General features: G+C 37.5%; 1 protein-coding gene across 3 annotated transcripts in view; it reads right to left on the reverse strand.

Moving 5' to 3' along the window:
* Positions 1-22,406, reverse strand: part of LOC128696721 (dnaJ homolog subfamily B member 12) — a 61,528-nt gene that overhangs the window by 3,932 nt on the left and 35,190 nt on the right. Inside the window, exon 8 of one of the 3 annotated variants that reach the window (XR_008408197.2) lies at positions 10,013-18,089. The exons of 1 other annotated variant lie outside the window; for it this stretch is intronic. The gene's annotated coding sequence lies outside the window, so the exon portion shown is untranslated. Of the gene's footprint in view, positions 1-10,012; positions 18,090-18,129; positions 19,120-22,406 lie in introns of those variants that run through there. One more of the 3 variants, XR_008408199.2, reaches the window with a different exon arrangement.

The following is a 22,406-nucleotide window of genomic DNA, read 5'->3' on the forward strand; positions in this document are numbered from 1 at the left end:
ATAATTAAAATAAGCACTAAACCCAAAAGGGTCAGTGTACTTACTGAAAGTCAGAGCTGTCAAAGTTTTCTAACAATACAACTTTTGTGACATTATTAATGGAACAAAATAAATTACAGTAAATAAAAAGGATGACATACAGTATTAATGCATCCTCCATGACTATGCAAATTCTAAATATTCTTTAGCAACAATAAAAATTGCTACATGTGTAATATAAGCGAGCAGTTTACAATAACTGCACTCAATACAATGTAAAAAAAAAAAAAGCTTTAGGGTGTTTCTATATTTGGGTACATAACAATCTTGAAATCAACAATGAATAATTTCAATAACTAAGTGAAAACTTGTAAGCAGGGGCAGCTCCAGAATTTCTACGTGGCAAGGGCTTAGGGGCAGCAGTCAGGTTGGAAGGGAAGCAGGGGACATGTGTTGAAATTTCATTATTACACTGTTATTATTTTTATTTATGGGACTTTGGGAGTTGATGGAGATTAGTGGGGGCTTCAGCCCCCTTGCCTCCCCCTGGTGCCACTGCAACTGCTTCTTAGCAAAAGAGTAAAATGATGGACAATTCAAGACTCAGTCAAATGGTTTTATGAATCATTCTTTAAAAAATAAAAACAATGGATAATACAGTAATCCTAAATAAAACTGACAGATGAGAAGCAGTAATAAAGAAAAAGCAAGTGATGTATTACACTTCATCCTGAGTTAGATCTCTTGATTTTTTATAATTACTTTTATTTTTCATTTCACCTTTCAATAAAATAAAAAAATCACACATGGATGCTCACCTAGAGAAATCTGATTTGCTGAAACTGATGTGTTCAGTTAAGTTCTCAACCAGGTATGTGAATACAATGGAAAAGTATCATTGCAATGCTGTACCAACTGGCAGACAGCCATAATCTGTGAGGTACTACCATCCTGTCATACAAGCTTGACATGGGAACACGTTAAATGTTTTCTACCCCTGACAGGATTAGTGATCTTTTTTTCCTGTCTCATGAAGATGTATGATGGCAGGTAAACCCTAATTAAAACTTATATTTACATTTAATGTATACAGTGGAACCTCAATTTTCGTGATTAATTCGCTCCAGAAAGTATCATGAAAACCAAATTGTATGAAAATTGAAGCAATATTTCCCATAAGAAATAATGTAAATCCCATTAATCCGTTACACACACCCAAAAATATTAACAAAAATTACATTTTAGAGAGAATAACTATAGTTTTACATACAGAAAACAATGAGAAATAAATATAAATGACTAATGAAATGAATAAATGAACATTTAACATCACTTTTACCTTTATTGAAGACTTGCTGGCGTATGGAAGACGGCGAGGAGGGGAGAGGGAGGAGGGGAGGTTACTGTTTGGAAGGGGAATCCCCCTCCATAAGGAATTCAGGTATCAAGGCCCTATCTGGGGTTACTTCCCTTCTTTGTCTTTTACTGGGACTAGGCCAGCTTGTGAGTCACTGGACCCATCGCACAAAAAATCTGTCCAGAGAGGTCTGTTTCTGGCGTCTAAGATTTGCCTAAAATGGGACAAGGCATTTCACTGAACATGTTACAGACACGGCTTGCAACAGCTTTGTTAGGGTGATATTTCTCCACAAAACTTTACAACTCATTCCCCTTTGCACACATGTCCTTAATCACTGAAGAAGGCACATTCTCCCCTCTCTCTTCCTCTCCTCTGAAGCAATTTCCTCAGCTGCAGTCACTTTTGTACTTTGCTACTTTCCACTTTGCCACTTTTGTACTTTGCTATGAGTTCTTTCTTGAATTCTATCGTGTTTTTCGCCTTCTTTATCAAAGGGCTGGCACTCGGAACTTCTTTGGCCCCATGGTGGCTTATTTAGCAATCACACTCAATAAACAAGCACAAAAAACAATGGATTATTACGAAATGTTATCTGAACTCGCGGGGTAATGTTCACTCAACGAGACACAATGCCAGACTGAGTCAGAATGTGTGGGATGCTTTGTGTGGGGGCGAGCAGGCAGACACATTTGGTACAGACCATTGTCAGCTCTACGAAAAGCAAGCAGATGTACAAAAACTAGGACAAAATTTAGACGAAAAAAGTAGTTGAAAACCGAATCCTACGAAAACCAAGGCATACGAAAACCGAGGTTCCACTGTACGTATCTTTACTTTTGTGTTTCATAATAGTCCTTATTCATGTAATACTGTGTTTCCTTCCAATTTTGAAAGCTTAATCTGAGGCAAGATCACAATGGTGATGATTGCAAAACTATATTGCAGTGTGAAAGATGTACAGCAAACTCTTTCATATGGTGGACATATTCTTAAAAACTTGCACCTCATAAATGATAATTAAGTAAGGAACATATGGGAGAAATAGGGCTACATTCTCTGACCTCCAAATTTGACAATTTTTTTTTTATATATTCTACAAGCAATAAATTAATATAGATTTACTTACCTTACATTGTAGCTTGTTCACTGTTGACATAGAAGTGTGTGGAGAGGGTTGATGTGGCCCTACTGGGCTGAGGTGGATGACAGTTGTCCTTGTGATGATGTGGACGTTCAGTCATCAGTAGTTGATGTTTGCATTGGAGCACTCAAGTATTCTGTAATATTTCTCTAGCCTGTTTTACCCTGACCTCTGACTTTTTTTCTTTTGCCTTTCACAATCTGCACTACTCATTACACAAGCTCTTTATTTTCACCTCACTGTCTCTTAATTAAGAATATAGATGGTGGATTCTCAGACCAAAAGTGCATGCAGTTTGCATCATATGTTATGTATATAAAATTAACACTTTCATTACCTTTGTGATTATTATTCTTCTTAGCACTTCCAGCAACACTAGTATTCCTCCTAGGTGCCATGGTTAAAAATCCATAGATTAAATATAAGTAGCAACTGTAGGCAGCATGGATGGCAGTCTCTCTTCAAACACTTGACTTTTAGGCCCAACTTGAATCGGAGGGATAAAATCCACTGTGCAAACCCCTATGATTTGGCAAATAACTTGGTGCTTGCATGCTTATGGAGCAGCATACTATTAAGATCTTTTTTTTTCAAGCACTCTGCAGAACAGAATGCACTCTTTCAATTGTTTTTAGACAAAAATGACTCGACGTAGTGTCACTTAAAATGAGGATTTACGATACGTATATATCTCTAAAAAGGTAGTAGGTCTGTAGACAGCAACCACCCAGGGAGGTACTACCGTCCTGCCAAGTGAGTGTAAAACGAAAGCCTGTAGTTGTTTTACATGATGGTAGGATTGCTGGTGTCTTTTGTCTGTCTCATAAATATGCAAGATTACAGGTATGTCTTGCTACTTCTACTTACACTTAGGTCACACTACACATACATGTACACGTTTATTTATACACACTCATCTGAGTTTTCTTTGATTTTATCTTAATAGTTCTTGGTCTTATTACTTTTCCTTTTATATCCATGGGGAAGTGGAATAAGAATCTTTCCTCCATAAGCCATGCGTGTTGTAAAAGTCAACTAAAATGCCAGGAACAATGGGCTAGTAACCCCTTTTCCCGTAAAGATTACTAAAAAGAATAAGAAGAGTGGGGTAGGGGTCGTCCTCGAAAAGGTTGGAAGGAAGGGGTAAGGGAGGTTTTGTGGGCGAGGGGCTTGGACTTCCAGCAGGCGTGCATGAGTGTGTTTGATAGGAGTGAATGGAGACGAATGGTATTTGGGACCTGACGATCTGTTGGAGTGTTAGCAGGGTAATATTTAGTGAAGGGATTCAGGGAAACCGGTTATTTTTATATAGCCGGACTTGAGTCCTGGAAATGGGAAGTACAATGCCCGCACTCTAGAGAAGGGGTTTTGGGATATTAGCAGTTTGGAGGGATATGTTGTATATCTTTATATGTATATGCTTCTAAACTGTTGTGTTCTGAGCACCTCTGCAAAAACAGTGATTATGTGTGAGTGAGGTGTAAGTATTGAATGATGATAAAATTATTTTCTTTTTTGGGGATTTTCTTTCTTTTTGGGTCACCCTGCCTCGGTGGGAGACGGCCGACTTATTAAAAAAAAAAAATATTTTTTTTTTTTCAACAAGTATATATATATATATACACATGTATATATATATCTCTGGGCTTTCAAGACAATAAAGAAAATTTTAATACTCTAACACAACATATAAAGATAAAACGGTGTTTATGAACATGTTCATTTTGATGCACTGCACCCGAAAATGAACACAGACAATATTATATTTACATCATTATCATTTTTTTTAACTCAACAGCTGTCTCCCACCAAGGCAGGGTGACACAAAAAACAAAAAACATTCCCTCAATCTGTTATAAAAACATATAGGTCATTAATATTTTTACACAAAGTGCTAAACCCAAAAGGGTCATACAGCACTGCAGGGAAGAGATGTCTGAAAGTAGGAATGTGTGAAGGTTAAGAGTTAGTGAGGGGTAGGGATGTGTAGAGTTAGGGGTTAGTGGAGGCTGAGTTAGTGCGAGAGTAAAATTGAAATCAAAGTTGGTGCAATAGGTTAGTTTCTATTAACCCTTTCAGGGTCCAAGGCCCAAATCTGGAGTCACGCACCAGTGTCCAAGATATTTCAAAAAAAAAATTTGTTATTTTTTCTTATGATATCGTAGAGAATCTTTTTGTGAAGGTAATAAAACAAAAAGTACGAAAATTGGTGGAAAATTGACGAAATTATGCTCTCGCGAATTTTGATGTGTCAGCGATATTTACGAATCGGCGATTTTGCCGACTTTGACTCCCATTTTAGGCTAATTACATTATTCCAATCAACCAAATTCTTAGCTATTTCACTAGTATTACTTCTATTCTATCGATTGAGCACAAGAAATCGCCAAGTCAACTGTTTCAACTACAAAATAAAGTGATCGGAAATTGTTAATTTGGCCAATTTAACACAAAGTTCAAAATATTCCAATTTCAAAATAGGGTCCAGAATGAACAATGTAGGCATTCCTGGCACTAAACTAACATTTCCTCTGTTCATTAGTTATGTTTTGAGGCTTTACAAATAAATTCCATTTTGATTTTTTATTCACATAATGAATTTTTATTCACACCAAAAAATAGAAGATTTACTGTTATGCAATACTGTAATAATTGTATAAATATCATCACCATATTTGTGAATGTATATTAGACCCACCAGCTGATGTGTATTAGACGTGTGAGGTCGTTTGTTTACTCTTGAATATCGGCAAAAATTTAACATTTCCGCTACTTTGAGCTCAGTTTCAAGCCATTTCCAATGCTAAAACCAATCAAAATCATCTCTATTTCTGTAATATGTCTTCCATTCTATCAAATGAGACCAAGAAATCGCAAATACAACTATAAAAAACATACGAAAAAACACTGCAAAGTTGCTGTTTTAATCGAAAAATCATGATTTCATTTTTTTTCTCTCATTATGCACAGTGTGCTGCAGGATCTGTTTTATGTGGTGCACACATACCACATAGATGTATTCTCTCATATCTAGGCCCAAATGTACCACTCACAGTTTATCAGAGTGAGCTGAGCTCATGGCGTAGATCTACGGTTTGGACCCTGAACGTAAAGCCGTAGATCTACGGGACGGACCCTGAAAGGGTTAAAAAAAAAGTTAGAGAGAGAATCTGCATCAAAAGTGAGACTTTTAGTGGGGAAGTGTGGGGGGGGGGGTCAGTGAGAGTGAGTGTATTGGGGCAGTTTAGACATCAGAGGTGGATTCTGCATGCACTCTGATAGATTGGACAGTTTATTAAGATGTGTTGAATGGAGTGTGACCTGACAGTCCTCACAGTGGTGCCTGTCATTTCTCTATGTGCTATCTGTGAGCTAGTCATGTGTGTCTATATGGGTCACTAAGTGCATAAACAAGAGCAGCCCAACAGGCTGTGTATCCCACATAAATTATATATTATTATTATTGATGTATTTTTAAGGCCAATTTGTGCTCATACAATATGAATGAATTATAAGAATGAAAATTTTCTGAAAGCACTGCCTATAGAGAAAGTTTTGTGCATCATTTTACCTCTCTCATCCTGAGAGTAGAATAGCACACTGAAAAAGTTTCCAAGCCATATACTGTACATTACTGCACCAACCACTGTACACATCTGTTGAAAGACATAGGTAAGAATAGTTTCTGAGGACTTTTAATATAGTAAGTCAAGCTTCATAATACTCTTCTTTCAGTAATTAGTAAAATAATCTAAACTTACTACAAATGCAAGGCAGGTATTAAATACAGTGGACCCCCGGTTAACGATTTTAATCCGTGCAAGAGGGCTCATCGTTATGCGAAATAATCGTTATGCGAATGAATTTTCCCCATAAGAAATAATGGAAATAAAATTAATCCGTGCAAGACGCCCAAAAGTATGAAAAAATTTTTTTTTTACCACATGAAATGTTAATTTTAATACACACAAACTGAAAAAGGCATGCACAATTAAATGACACTTACTTTTATTGAAGATCTGGTGATGATTGATGGGATGGGAGGAGGGGAGAGCATTATCTTCTTACTGTTTAGAAGGGGAATCCCCTTCCATTAGGACTTGAGGTAGTAAGTCCTTTTCTGGGGTTACTTCCCTTCTTCTTTTAATGCCACTAGGGCCAGCTTCAGAGTCACTGGACTTCTTTCGCACAAGATATCTGTCCATAGTGGCCTGTACCTCTCGTTCCTTTATGACTTGCCTAAAGTGTTTCACAACATTGTCAGTGTAATAATCACCAGCACGGCTTGCAATAGCTGTGTGAGGGTGATTTTCATCCATGAAGGTTTGCACTTCAAGCCACTTAGCACAGATTTCCTTTATCTTTGTAGTAGGCAACTTCTTCAATTTCTCTCTCCCCTCCTCTGAACCAGTTTCCCCAGGTCTGGCCTCTTGCTCTTGAAGTTGATCTATCAGCTCATCAGTGGTTAGTTCTTCATTGTCCTCCTCCACCAACTCTTCCACATCCTCCCCACTAACCTCCAACCCCAAGGACTTTCCCAATGCCACAATGGATTCCTCAACTGGCACAGGATTCTCAGGGTTAGCCTCAAACCCTTCAAAATCCCTTTTGTCTACACATTCTGGCCACAGTTTCTTCCAAGCAGAGTTCAAGGTCCTCTTAGTCACTTCCTCCCAAGCCTTACCTATAAGGTTTACACAATTGAGGATATTAAAGTGATCTCTCCAAAACTCTCTTAGAGTCAGTTGAGTTTCTGAGGTCATTACAAAGCACCTTTCAAACAGAGCTTTTGTGTACAGTTTCTTGAAGTTGGAAATAACCTGCTGGTCCATGGGCTGCAGGAGAGGAGTGGTATTAGGAGGCAAAAACTTCACCTTAATGAAGCTCATGTCCCCTTAAAGTCGCTCTGCCACGTCTGTAGGATGACCAGGGGCATTGTCTAACACCAGGAGGCACTTAAGTTCTAATTTCTTTTCAGTTAGGTAATCTTTCACATTGGGGGCAAATGCATGGTGTAACCAGTTATAGAAAAATTCCCTAGTGACCCATGCCTTACTGTTTGCCCTCCACAGCACACACAAATTATCCTTGAGGACATTCTTTTGCCTGAACGCTCTGGGAGTTTCAGAGTGATACACTAATAAAGGCTTCACTTTGCAATCACCAGTAGCATTGGCACACATCAACAAAGTAAGCCTGTCTTTCATAGGCTTATGTCCTGGGAGTGCCTTTTCCTCCTGAGTAATGTAGGTCCTGCTTGGCATTTTCTTCCAGAACAGGCCTGTTTCATCACAATTAAACACTTGTTCAGGTTTCAGTCCTTCAGTTTCTATGTACTCCTTGAATTCCTGCACATATTTTTCAGCCGCTTTGTGGTCCGAACTGGCAGCCTCACCATGCCTTATCACACTATGGATGCCACTACGCTTCTTAAATCTCTCAAACCAACCTTTGCTGGCCTTAAATTCACTCACATCATCACTAGTTGCAGGCATTTTTTTAATTAAATCCTCATGCAACTTCCTAGCCTTTTCACATATAATCGCTTGAGAGACGCTATCTCCTGCTATCTGTTTTTCATTTATCCACACCAATAAGAGTCTCTCAACATCTTCCATCACTTGCGATCTTTGTTTCGAAAACACAGTTGAACCTTTGGCAAGAACAGCTTCCTTGATTGTCTTTCTGGTGCCCACAATAGTAGCGATGGTTGATTGGGGTTTCTTGTACAGCTTGACTAGGTCGGCTATACGCACTCCACTTTCATACTTATCAATTATCTCTTTCTTCATTTCTATAGTAATTCTTACCCTTTGAGGTGTAGGGTTGGCACTAGAAGCTTTCTTGGGGCCCATGGTCACTTATTTTCCAGAAACAGCACCGAAAATACTGTAATAATACGAAATATTCCGAGTGTATGCTTGGATGTTACCGCGGAGGCTGGCTGGTAAACAATGGGACGGCTGGCACATGTGAGGCTGGCTGAGGGCACATTGGACGCGTCTCGGACGAAAATCGGTAAGCGGGTTTTTAATCGGTATGCGCGGCAAAAATTTTGCGATAAAAGTAATCGGTATGCGGAAAAATCGCTATGTGATGCCATCGTTATGCGGGGGTCCACTGTACTTTAACAACAAAGTACTGTATGACTGAATGAGAAGAGTATGATTCTGGTGAGAACATAAGAAATACAAAGAAATAATCATGATATGATGCCTAATTTGTATCAATTTATATACAATACTTTACAATTAAATCTTTAATGTAAAAGTTTTTGGTGGAGACGATGACAAGATGCTGACAGGTGGTGGGAAAAACACAAATACAGTGGAGTCTTTTATCTGTACAATGTTTTGCCCAACAATGGATTTTTTCAAGTACAAAAGTACTTAAAATGTCCAAGGTTAGGTGAAATGTTGTAAATAAAGGAGTCCACTTCATTTGTCTTTTCCATGAAATATTTGATCTTGCTTTTAACACCTAAAAAACATAGATAGTAAATAATGTTGAGTTCAATGCAGTTTTAACCTGGAGAAGTATAGAAGACTAAACTTTCAGAAATCATTTATTACAAAGGTTTCTCATTTTACACTACAAATGCTTGAAAATAATAATGTTGAAGTCATTCATTATATTAATTAATAATTCGATTAAAATTATCCATAAATAATGTTGCAAAATTATGTATTAATATTTCTCAGAAATTGCTGCTATTGTGATATAAGGAGACTGTCACCTTAATATATATGTAAAAACGCATCTCTGAATACACTAGCAATACACACACACATCAGCTAATATTATACATCATTCATTGATAACAGTGCAAAACCTACAAAACATATGACCATTATCCTTCAACAAATAAAAAAAAAACAAAAGGGTAAACCATCAAGAAATAAAACATTTAATTATGTATAAAAATGAATAGAAGATAAATAAAAATTCTGTATAGTGTTATTTTCATTCAATCTAATAAGGTAACTTTTATGAAGGTATTCAGGGAAAAATGATTAAATAGACTAGAGTCCTGGAGGTGGGAAGGGCACTGCCTGCACTCTGAAGGAGAGGGAGATTTTGCAGTTGGAACATAATCTGATTGTGATGTCAGCACACTTCTGGAAAGACGTCAATGAAGGAGCAAATGTTGGTGAATGTATTTTTTTCTTTCGGTAACCCTGCCTTGGCAGGAAATGGCCATTGTATCCAAAAAGAAAATAATGATATTAATAATACTAATGATATTAAAATATTTATTTTTCCAGGCTACGACAATGTTTCATATGACTTCTTTCTTAACTGTGGGCTAGTGAGGACTCTAAACCAAACATACTGTTTCTTAAGAATAATTCACAATATCATGAAACCATTTACAACTGACTCATGAACAAGCAAAACATGGATTCAGTTTGTCCTGAAGTATTAAGAAGTGTTATCTTCAGTTTTGGGGATTACTCAGAAACTACTCTTCTGGTAGTCTCCATTTATTTCAATCCAGGAATTTTATTCTATTCCCATTAACCCTTAACCCCTAAACTGTCCAAACGTAGATCTACGTTTTTCAACATTTGATAGTATGTAAAAAAAGTAGATCTTTTTTTTTTTTTTACATTTGAAAATGTGTAAAAAAAACGTAGATCTATTTTTGGAGCACTACACATGTGAACGTAGATCTCCTTGGACAGTTTAAGGGTTAAACTGTCATACATGTTGATCAATAGATATGTATATACTGCCACACACTTAAATCAACAGGTGTGCATATACTGCCACACAAATCAACAGGTGTGCATATTAGGAGAGAAGTAAATAATGAAAATGATTGTTATAGGAATGCAGTTAGAAGCCTGAGTAGATCTATAATCCACTATGATAACATGAACGTAGATAAGTATGTTTATGGAGCAACTTGCAATGTGAACAGACTGACTGATGTTGTAGTGGCCAGGCTTAGGCTTGGTTACAAGTGCTTCTGGCAGTTTGGGAGACACAGATGATGATCAAACTAAATGTAAATTATGTGATCAGGCATATGGTCACTCTCTTGAACATTATGTGCTTAATTGTCCACTTATTGAGGAATACAGAGACAGACAGTATAATAACCTATGTGACATGTCAAGATATCTTATTAATGAAAAAAAGATACCAGATATACTAAGCAAATTTCCTAAATTTGCTTGTAACAGATAAGTGAACTATAGATATGTAGATATAAATCCATATGTATTCCTGTTAACCCTTTGGGGCCTAGTTCCTAGGCCTTTTGTGTATCCACATGCTCTCGCGCTACCGTCCACAGGATGGATATGGGGTGCACAATAAACTAGCCACTTCGGTGGCAAAATCTCTAAAAATGCCACACACACAAATCAACAGGTGTGCATATACTGCCACACACACAAATCAACAGGTGTGCATATACACCCACACACAAATAAACAGGTGTGCATATACTGCCACAAACACATATCTACAGGTGTGCATATACTGCTACACACAAATCAACAGGTGTGTATATACAGCCACACACAAATCAACAGGTGTGCACATACTGCCACACACACAAATCAACAGGTGTGCACATACTGCCACACACACAAATCAACAGGTGTGCATATACTGCCCCACACAAATCAATAGGTGTGCATATACTGCCCCACACAAATCAATAGATGTGCATATACTGCCACACATGTAAATCAACAGGTGTGCATATACTGCCACACATGTAAATCAACAGGTGTGTATATACTGCCACACATGTAAATCAACAGGTGTGCATATACTGCCACACATGTAAATCAACAGGTGTGTATATACTGCCACACATGTAAATCAACAGGTGTGCATATACTGCCACACATGTAAATCAACAGGTGTGCATATACTGCCACACATGTAAATCAACAGGTGTGCATATACTGCCACACTTGTAAATCAACTGGTGTGCATATACTGCCACATGTAAATCAACAGGTGTGCAAATACTACCACATGTCAATCAACAGATGTGCATATACTGCCACGCATGCAAATCAATGCTTAAATTCTAGCACCCTCAAAATAGTTGCAAATGGGAAAGTCAGGCCTACATGGGATAAAGTAGGCCTGTGTCAGTGTACACACCAACAAAAAATTCCTCCAATACACTGTGGGAACAGTTTGCCTCAGGGTACCATACCAACATGTCTCATCCTAGAGATCCTCTCACTCCACAGACTATTGGCTGTTTGTTATTTGCCCAGGATGATTCTAGTATTGAAGATAGTGATGAGGACTTGGAGTTGCATGAATATGAATACAGTGTGCTGCTACTGCTACAGATGCCCCATCAAGCAAGGAAAATCCTGTTGAGCTTTGAAGTACTACATAACTTCCTTTCACCGAGAAGAAATATGCCCAGATGTGTAATGTATATTCTACCACCACCAGAAAAACGAGGAAACCCAAGGACACATGATTCATGTGTAAAACTTGCAAAACTTCACTGTACATGGAACCCTGCTTTGAGGATTTTCATGAACTCGAGCAACTGTAGTTGGCATAATGAACTGTGAGCGTATTGTGTGTATAGTGAGTGTACAGTGTATATAACATGAGAAAACTAACAAAAAACAATAGCAAACAACTTCAGTAGAATCTTGTTCAAATAGGAAATACGTAATTAGTTACCGAACACTAAATTTGTAGTAATTTAAAAATATACTATATATTAATCATATATGTAATGTTTTCAAAAGAAAAGATAAAAAAAATATCCAAAACACTAATAGTATTATGTAACTGCAAGTGTGTAGGATGCAACCATGTTATCATATGAGGATCACTTCCAGAAACTTCAAATAACTGACTCACGAAATCGTTTTAACATAATTGTAAACACAACATGGGCCCCACTGTGACCACTGTGACCACAGTGGGGCCCATGCTATGTTTACAATCATGCATAAATACACCTAGATCGATGAATCTTACTGTAACCAGCTAGACCAGTGGCTTACACAATGGCCTGAAGTTTTACGATTCACTTGCCGTAAGTTTTAACCCCACCTGTACTGTGGTTCAAATAACTATTTCTTGGTAAGTTTTAACCCAATTTTCATTATTTTAAAACACATGTAAAATCAAGGCTGATCTTTTGGTTAAAAAAATTTTTTTTTGCCCTACAATACAATTTCATTTTACTTCCACTGGCAGTTCAAGGGTTAACAGAGTAACAGAAAAGTAGCATCATTTCTCTTAAGCTGACAAAACAAAATAATTTTTCACAGACCTTGCATGTAAGTCATTCTTTGAACAAGGATCTAATCCTTTGATTGAAATTTATATTCTTTTACATCAAATAACCCAGAATCTAAAATTACATTAAAGGAGAAGGGAAGTGAAAGCATAGAACAATATTTTTTAGATGCTGAACCACCACAAGTGATCATGCTGGCAAATTTGCTAAAATTATGAAACTTTGGCAAAAACATCACAGGCAATGTTCCTCCTGGTTGTGCTATCAATGGGAATATTTGTGTTATCAATATTTTCTAGGTTTTATTATATATATTTCACATATATTTATATCCTATGCAATTAACGTTATTTGTGACACTATGTTATTTAGAGCCCCCAAGACTAATAATACACTCAAGCTTGTACCTCCAATAAAGTAATGGTCTTATAATGAGCTTCTACCTTCATATTGGCAATTCTCTTTCATTGCAACTTTGTGGAATTAGTTTCTAAACATAGAAAGATGTCTTTTTTTTCTGCATATTTTTGGCATGGAGTACAGTACTTAAATACATATAAAACATTTTCATGTTAAGCAGATCAATTATATCAGTGATTAACAATAGAAAATGGAATAAATTATAAAGCAATGATTAAATATTGAAAGCATAAACAATTGTGGGTTATCAGAAGGTTAAATTGCAAAATTTATTAAATATCTATATATTCATACTCCTAACTGCTGAAATATAATTAGTTCAGTCACACAGTGACTATGCCTTATATATAGCAAGAGACCACCTGACTTCCATATGATCCATAAATATTAAATTTTACTCTCCTATAAACTATGTTTAAAAGTTGATAGAAACGTGTAGATGTAGTAATACTTGACTCGTAAACTATGAGAGGAAAGTTTAGTGTTAGAATGGCGTAGGTAACCTGATCACTAATACTATATGTGGAAAAAGGCACTTATGTACAGTTCAGGGACATTAATGGGAACACTTCATCATGAGTGACTTTGTTACTCTGAATACAGAAATGAGATAAAATTTTGTTTGTATTTTTAACCTAGATGGTTAGCCACCCAAGATAACCCAATACAGTCTATCAATCATCAGGAACTCTTGTCTTACTTCCATTGGGGTCCTTTAATCCTGTCCACCAGGATTCAACCCACAACAGTCAACTAACACCCATGTACAGTACCTACTTACTGATAGGTGAACAGGGGCAGCTCAGCTTTTCCACCCATGCTGGGAATCAAACCATGGACACTCAGTATAAGAGCTGAGTGCAATATCAACCGAGCCATAGGACACTTAATAATGAGTATGTATAGTGGCAGAAGTCAGGTGGTAGGCTGTGAGAGGGTAGTGGTGGTGGGTGTAGTAATAGCAGTAATAATAGTAATGATGCTGTGAGGTCCTTCTCAAACCCATCTCACCACATTTATTATAATAAAAACAAAAAGCACTAAACCTCCATCTCACCCGAGTTGTATTACCACTACTACTTTCTCGCAGCCTTCCACCTGACTCCTATATATGTATATTTATTCTTAGCTTTCTCTGCATTAGGACTGAGGAAGCCACTCGTGGCAAAACACGTTCTCTAATAATGTCCTGAACTGTACAAAAACATCTTTTTCCACATCATGTCGGTATCACCATACCATTTTTCACTAATACTACAATACAACCTTCTGGTTATGTCTCACTAGGGAGACAGATAACCAGAGAAAAGTGACAAAAAAAACTTAAAAACTGACATTTTGTTTTATTTTTTACTTGTAACTACAGAAAAGAGGAGACAATGATAAGTGTTTTCTTCATTGGATCACCCTGCTCTGGCAGGAGACTACCCTTGAGTTAAAAGAAAAAATTATATATACAGTGTCTACAATCTGAAGAAAGGAAGGGGATACTGCAATTTGGAGGGGCATCTGAGCTGTAGTGTCAGCACACCTCTGGCAAGACAGTAATGGACTGGGTGATGGTGAAAGTGTTTCTTCTTTTTTGGGTCACCCTACCTCAGTGGAAGATGACTGGTGTTGATTTTTTTTTTTCCATCAATGGCCATCTCCTGTTAAGACAGTGACCTGACCCAATGAAAATGCATTCACTAACATTCACTCACTCACCAATGTGTTGACATCACTCTCCACCTGCAACACACCATCTCTCCTTTAGAGCAGAGGTACTACCATTCCCACCTTCAGAACTCAAGAATGGTTAACTGTTTTCTGTGAAACCTTTCTTACAGCTTATCCTGCTCACATATATGCATGCACTCACACAAATATTTTTATTTTAACACGCTGGCTGTCTCCCACCGAGGTAAGGTGACCCAAAAAACAAACACTTTCACCATCATTCATTATCACTGTCTTGCCAGAAGCATGCCAATACCATAGTTCAGATCCCCCTCAAACCGAAAATATCCCCGCCCCTCCTTCAGAGTGCAGGCACTATACTTCCCACCTCCCGGACTCAAGTCCAGCTAACCGGTTTCCCTGAATCCCTCCACAAAACGTTACCCTGCTCACACCCCAACAGCTCACAAAGTCCCAAAAATCATTTGCCTCCACACACACACACACACACACACACACACACACACACACACACACACACACACACACACACACACACACACACACACAAACCTACCTGCTGGATGTCCAAGCCCCCTCACACACAAAACCTCCTTTACCCCCTTCCTCCAACTTTTCTTAGTGCAACCATTTTATTCTGCCTTCCCTCCACTGATTTATACACCCTCTAAGTCATCCTATTTTACTCCATCCTCTTTCAATATCCAAATTACCTCAACAGCCACTCCTCAGCTCTCTGGATAATACTTTTATTAACCCTGAACCTCCTCTTAATCTCCAAGCTATGAGTTTTCTCCATAATATTTACATCACACACTGACCTCAGACACATCCCCATCGCCTCCAGCCTCATATTCACTGCAACATTCACAATCTATGCTTCATACATACACCTCTTTGTCTCCACAGAAGCCTCAATGCACCATCTACCTTTTTTGCTCCACATCAGTTCTATGGTTCACCTCATCTTTCATAGACCCATCTGCTGACAAGTCCACTTTAAAATATCTGAACACATTCACTTCCTCCATATTCCCTCCTTCCAATCTGATATCCAATCTTTCATTACTCAAATTACTTGTTATCCTCATCCCCTTGCTCTTTTCTTCATTCGTTTTTGATTTCCTTCTTTTACATTCATCAACCAACTTTTGCAACTTCTCTTCAGAATCTCCAAAAAGCAGTGTCATCAGTATAAAGCAACTGTGACAATTCCTATTTTGTATTAGATTTTGCATATTTTAATCCCATACCTGTTCTCAACACTCTAGTATTCACTTCTTTTACAACCCCGTCTAGTATAAATATGTTAAGCAACCATGGTGACATTACACATCCTACTTTTACTGGGAAATAATCACCCTCTCTCCTACATAACTTAACCTGACTCCTCACTATCCTTATAGAACCTCTTAAATGCTTTCAGTAACCTACCACTTATTCCACACACTTGTAAAAACTGCAACACTGCTTACATATTCACCCTCTCATATGCCTTTTCTAAATCCATGATTGCAATGAAAATTTCTTTACCTTTATCTAAATATTGTTCACCTATATGCTTCAATGTAAAAATTTGGGTCTACACATCTCTTACCCTTCCTAATGCATCTTTGTTGATCTACAATCCTGCTCTCTTACCCTTAATTTTTTTTAATAATAACTACCATACACTTTACCTTATATAGTGAACAGGCTTGTTCCTCTATTATTATAATTAAAAGAAGCACTAAACCTTATTCCTCTATAATTCTTACATTCTCTTTTATTCCCCTTTCCTTTATACAAAGGAACTATGCCAAATCCTAGGTACCTTTCCCTTTTTCCTACATTTATTGAAAAAGAGCACCAACCATACCAACACTATATCCCCACCTACTCTTAACATTTCTGTCTTGATCCCATCAATCCCAGTTGCTTTATCCCCTTTCATTCTCTGCCTACCCACCCACCCACCCCCACCCACACACACACACACCCACACACACCCACACACACCCACACCCACACACACACACACACACACACACACACACACACAACACACACAATAAATAAACCAGAGGAGGGATGAAATCTTATCAAAAAATAGTTTAACAGAAGTTAAATATATTGTTAAAACTCCAGGGAGCAGTGTTAAATAATGCTCACTCATACATAAAGGAAAAAAATATCTTATCACTTTAGTGATTAATACTTGAAATTAAGATGGTGCCGGATATATGGGAAACGTTACTCTTGTTTTTGAATAACTCAAACTATATATAATTAGATGAAGCTAGAAATAAAAATAATTTAATTTAAAAAAAAAAAAGAAAAAAAAAAAATTGTCGTGGAAGGTAGCAATTTAATGGGATGTTAGGCATTTGGTTCCCAAATTACAAAATTTCTTGTAAACTATCAAGAAAAGTGGATTTAAATAATAAATATATAAATAAATGACCTGCTATATATAATATCACATTTTAAGTAGTATTCCAAATTTAAATATAAAAATATTATGAAAGTAACCAAATGGAAAAAACCTATTTAGGACAGCTTATTTATAGAAAATACTTAAAACAAAAATTAACCAGCTTATATAGTTTAGCTGGTTTCACACAAAACAAATCAACAACAAACAATAATGGGTGGATATTTGCACAAAAAACTGTAAATCAATTTTACACTTTAACAATGCAGATTATTCATTCATGATGTGACTGGCACTGAGTTGTTAAGTTTATTATAATACAAGATCTTGAACAGGCTTCTTTGTTAACAATATTACATGATCAATGATACAATTCTACTGTAATAAGTAGATATCTGCAATCCTAGAGACATGCATAAATTGTATAAAAATAAATTACAACATACCAAGCTAGAATTCACTCAAAAAATTACACAATGGGATGAAAGGAGGTGAATGGGATAATGGTGGAAATATTCAAACATTAATGTAGTTGACGAAGAGGTAGTGTGAGTGGTGAAATATGATCACCAACACATACCAGACTTAATAAAGTGAGCAAATGGCTGATGCAGTATTCATTCCCCAAACAACAGCCAGTATACTTCACACAGTCCCTCCACCCTCACACTATCAGATGCTTTAACTCTTCAATACACAGAAAATTCAATGGGTGGAGGAAATACAATGAGCTTCCAAGTAAAGGCGAATATACCACCATGATGTTGATACAAACTGATTGGTGGAAAGCGTTGCTACCTTTGACCAGACAAGTTGTCAGCTCACCTTCACCACAACTTCACTCTCAGCAGACCTGCAGTAAACAAACACCTCCATGCCATTTACTTTGATTCAAAATATTATTTAATTATTTAACAATTTTAAATCTTATCAAAACCAATAAATTAAAAAAAAAAAAAAAAGATACAATTATCATTACAATAAATTGGTGGTGGTAAACCACTACTCTGTTTCCAAAGCCAAGTAAACATTCTGGTGTACATTTACAACCTTAACACCTGAGTTATGTGATGGGAGAGAAAGCAGGAGATTATGGGTGATGTGAATGGGATGGGTGGCTGTGTGTGTGTGTGTGTGTGTGTGTGTGTGTGTGTGTGTGTGTGTGTGTGTGTGTGTGTGTGTGTGTGTGTGTGTGCAAAATTATGCTAAAATTAGGAATGCATGGATGACACTCTGCACACATCACCCAATTACACAATGTGATAACATGTATATATACATGCTTTCAAGTGCTTTTATCCTCTTCTAGCTTGATTGAGGCTGAGTCTAGGCTTCCTTTTTCATCATCTGATCACCTGAGCTATCACTACTAGAAGTCTGGATGTAAACATAACTGGAAACTGGTTGATCAAGCAATTCCTAAAGAAACATATGTAAAATTCCCTTAAGAGGTTGTCTAGGGAAGCCAGTATAGTTTTCATAAACAATAGTACAATAATAGGTTGAAAAGTATTAGAAGTCAATATTAATTAAATGGATGTTTTGTGATAACAGACCTTTCCCTGCTTTTCAAAAAACTTGCCTGGGATTTCAATTGTATTTGTCGCTAAAATTACCAGTAAATTTTTTATTTGTTTTTGGAAATTAGGGGTATGGATTTACAAAGTAAAGGATAATGCTGCATGTTACAACAGAAAATAGTTGTATGTTTCAAATTTTTCAATTCTGTACTTAGTAAATTTCTATTTCCTACTTGTTAAGCTCTGCCAGGAATCCAACTTATTCACTGCAATGTTGTATTCTGAAGTTTCTGTAGCAGAAGAATAGTGTACCACGTACAGTAGGCCCTCAATTTAATGGACCAATAAAGGGGAGCGAGTTGCCTGTAATGGCAATTGTGGTGAATAGACGAGATTGTTTTGCTGTGATTATGACAATGACAGACAATTCTGTAACCAGTAAACTTTGTCTACATACTGTAAATTAACAAACCCAGTGGATTCTGTCTTGTATTTCCAAAATAAGTTGAATCGAGGTCTGTTAAATTAAGTTTACTGTAATTAAACTTTTTCAGCAAGACAGCCATCAAAATTTCACATGAAACACCAATATTTATCTGTAATAAGTAAAGTATAGTATGTACAGTTAAATAAATTTTCATGCCAATCTGGATTACACAGGAGCTATAGAGTACAGTGGACCCCCACATAACGCTATTAATCCGTTCCTGAGAGCTCAATATTATGCAAAATTATCGTTATGCGAATTTATTTTCCCCATAAGAAATAATGGAAATCAAATTAATCCGTGCAAGACATCCAAAAGTATGAAAAAAAAATTTTTTTTACCACATGAAATATTAATTTTAATATGCACAAACTTAAGAAAACATGCACAGTTACATGACACTTACCTTTATTGAAGATGTGGTGATGATTGATGGGATGGGAGGAGGGGAGACTGGATGGTTTTAGTGTTTAGAAGGGGAATCCCCTTCCATTAGGATTTGAGGTGTCAAGTCCTTTTCCAGGGTTGCTTCCCTTCTTCTTTTAATGCCACTAGGACCAGCTTCAGAGTCAGTGGACTTCTGTCGCACAACATATCTGCCCATAGTGGCTTGTACCTCTTGTTCCACTATGACTTTCCTAAAGTGTTTCACAACAGTGTCAGTGTAATAGTCACCAGCATGGCTTGCAATAGCTGTCTGAGGGTGATTTTCATCCATGAAGGTTTGCACTTCAAGCCACTTTGCACAGATTTCCTTAATCTTTGAAGTAGGCAACTTCTTCAATTTCTCTCTCCCGTCCTCCGAAGCAATTTCCTCAGGTGTGGCCTCTTGCTGTTGAAGTTGATCTAGCAGCTCATCAGTGGTTAGTTCTTCATTGTCCTCCTCCACCAACTCTTCCACATCCTCCCCACTAACCTCCAACCCCAAGGACTTCCCCAATGCCACAATTGATTCCTCAACTGGCATAGGATTCTCAGGGTTAGCCTCAAATCCTTCAGAATCCCTTTGGTCTACACATTCTGGCCACAGTTTCTTCCAAGCAGAGTTCAAGGTCCTCTTAGTCACTCCCTCCCAAGCCTTACCTATAAGGTTTACACAATTGAGGATATTAAAGTGCACTCTCCAAAACTCTCTTAGAGTCAAATGAGTTTCCGAGGTCACTGCAAAGCACCTTTCAAACAGAGCTTTTGTGTATAGTTTTTTGAAGTTTGCAATAACGTGCTGGTCCATGGGCTGCAGGAGAGGAGTGGTATTAGGAGGCAAAAACTTCACCTTAATGAAGCTCATGTCCCCACAAAGTCGCTCTGCCAAGTCTGTAGGATGACCAGGGGCATTGTCTAACACCAGGAGGCACTTAAGGTCTAATTTCTTTTCAGTTAGGTAATTTTTCACAGTGGGGGCAAATGCTTGGTGTAACCAGTCATAGAAAAAGTCCCTAGTGACCCATGCCTTATTGTGTGCCCTCCACAGCACACACAAATTAGCCTTGAGGATATTCTTTTGCCTGAACGCTCTGGGAGTTTCAGAGTGATACACTAATAAAGGCTTCACTTTGCAATCACCACTAGCATTGGCACACATGAGAAGAGTAAGCCTGTCTTTCATAGGCTTATGTCCTGGGAGTGCCTTTTCCTCCTGAGTAATGTAGGTCCTGCTTGGCATTTTCTTCCAAAACAGGCCTGTTTCGTCATAATTAAACACTTGTTCAGGTTTCAGTCCTTCACTGTCTATGTACTCCTTGAATTCATGCACATATTTTTCAGCTGCTTTTTGGTCCGAACTGGCAGCCTCACCATGCCTTATCACACTATGTATGCCACTACGCCTCTTAAATCTCTCAAACCAACCTTTGCTGGCCTTAAATTCACTCGCATCACCACTAGTTGCAGGCATTTTTCTAATTAAATCCTCGTGCAACTTCCTAGCCTTTTCGCTTATGATCGCTTGAGAGATGCTATCGCCTGCTATCTGTTTTTCGTTTATCCACACCAATAACAGTCTCTCAACATCTTCTATCACTTGCGATCTCTGTTTCGAAAGCACAGTTAAACCTTTGGCAAGAACAGCTTCCTTGATTGCCGTTCTCTTGGACACAATAGTAGCGATGGTTGATCGGGGTTTACTATACAACCTGGCCAGCTCGGAGACACGCACTCCACTTTCATACTTAGCAATGATCTCTTTCTTCATCTCCATAGTAATTCTCACCCCTATTCCTGTAGGGTTGGGACTAGAAGCTTTCTTGGGGCCCATGGTCACTTATTTTTCAGGTGAAATCACTATAAAAAGGCTGTAATAATACGAAATGTTCCGATTGTATGCTTGAATGTTACCGCGGAGGCTGGCTTGTAAACAATGCCACTGGCAGAACAAGTGAGGCTGGCTCAGGCCGCATGGATGTGTCTCGGACGAATCGCATTGAGCGAATTTTTTAGCACTATGCGAGGCAAAAATTTTAGCTATAAGATGTATCGCTATGCGGATTTAACACTATGCGATGCCAACATTATGCGGGGGTCCACTGTATAATAAAAACAATATTGCAATACACAAATGTAAGTCTTGCAAATAAAGAGTATTTTTTCAGTATAAGTACAGTACAAACTTTCAAATTCATTATTCTTGGTACTGAGAGTGGGCCAATTTTCAAAACTTCCCAGTTTTGAGGGCAACATAATGTGATTAAATAATAATGTACATTAGATAGAATAAGCAATTTTTTTTTTTTTTTTTAACATGTTGGCTATTTCCCACCGAGGCAGGGTGACCACAAAAAAGAAAAAAAGAAAAAAGGAAAGAAAATCTTTCATCATTGTTCAACATTTTCACCATCACTCATACATAATCACTGTCTTTGCAGAGGTGCTCAGATACGACAGTTTAGACATCCCTCCAAACAGCCAATATCCCAAAACCCTCCTTTAAAGTGAAGGCACTGTACTTCCCATCTCTGGGAAGGAATTCAGGGAAACCGGCTAACCAGTTTCCCTGAATTCCTTCACAAAATATTACCCTGCTCACACTCCAACATCTTGCCAGCTCCCATAAGTAATTATGCACCTGTAATGTACAATATACTGTACAGGATTATTTATTTAAAAAAATGTAACACATATTAGAGAAGCAGTTTTGATTTTGTTTTGCTTTTTATATTTTTCATAG

Source organism: Cherax quadricarinatus, chromosome 31, assembly GCF_038502225.1.
Source record: "Cherax quadricarinatus isolate ZL_2023a chromosome 31, ASM3850222v1, whole genome shotgun sequence".
NCBI lineage: Eukaryota > Metazoa > Arthropoda > Malacostraca > Decapoda > Parastacidae > Cherax > Cherax quadricarinatus.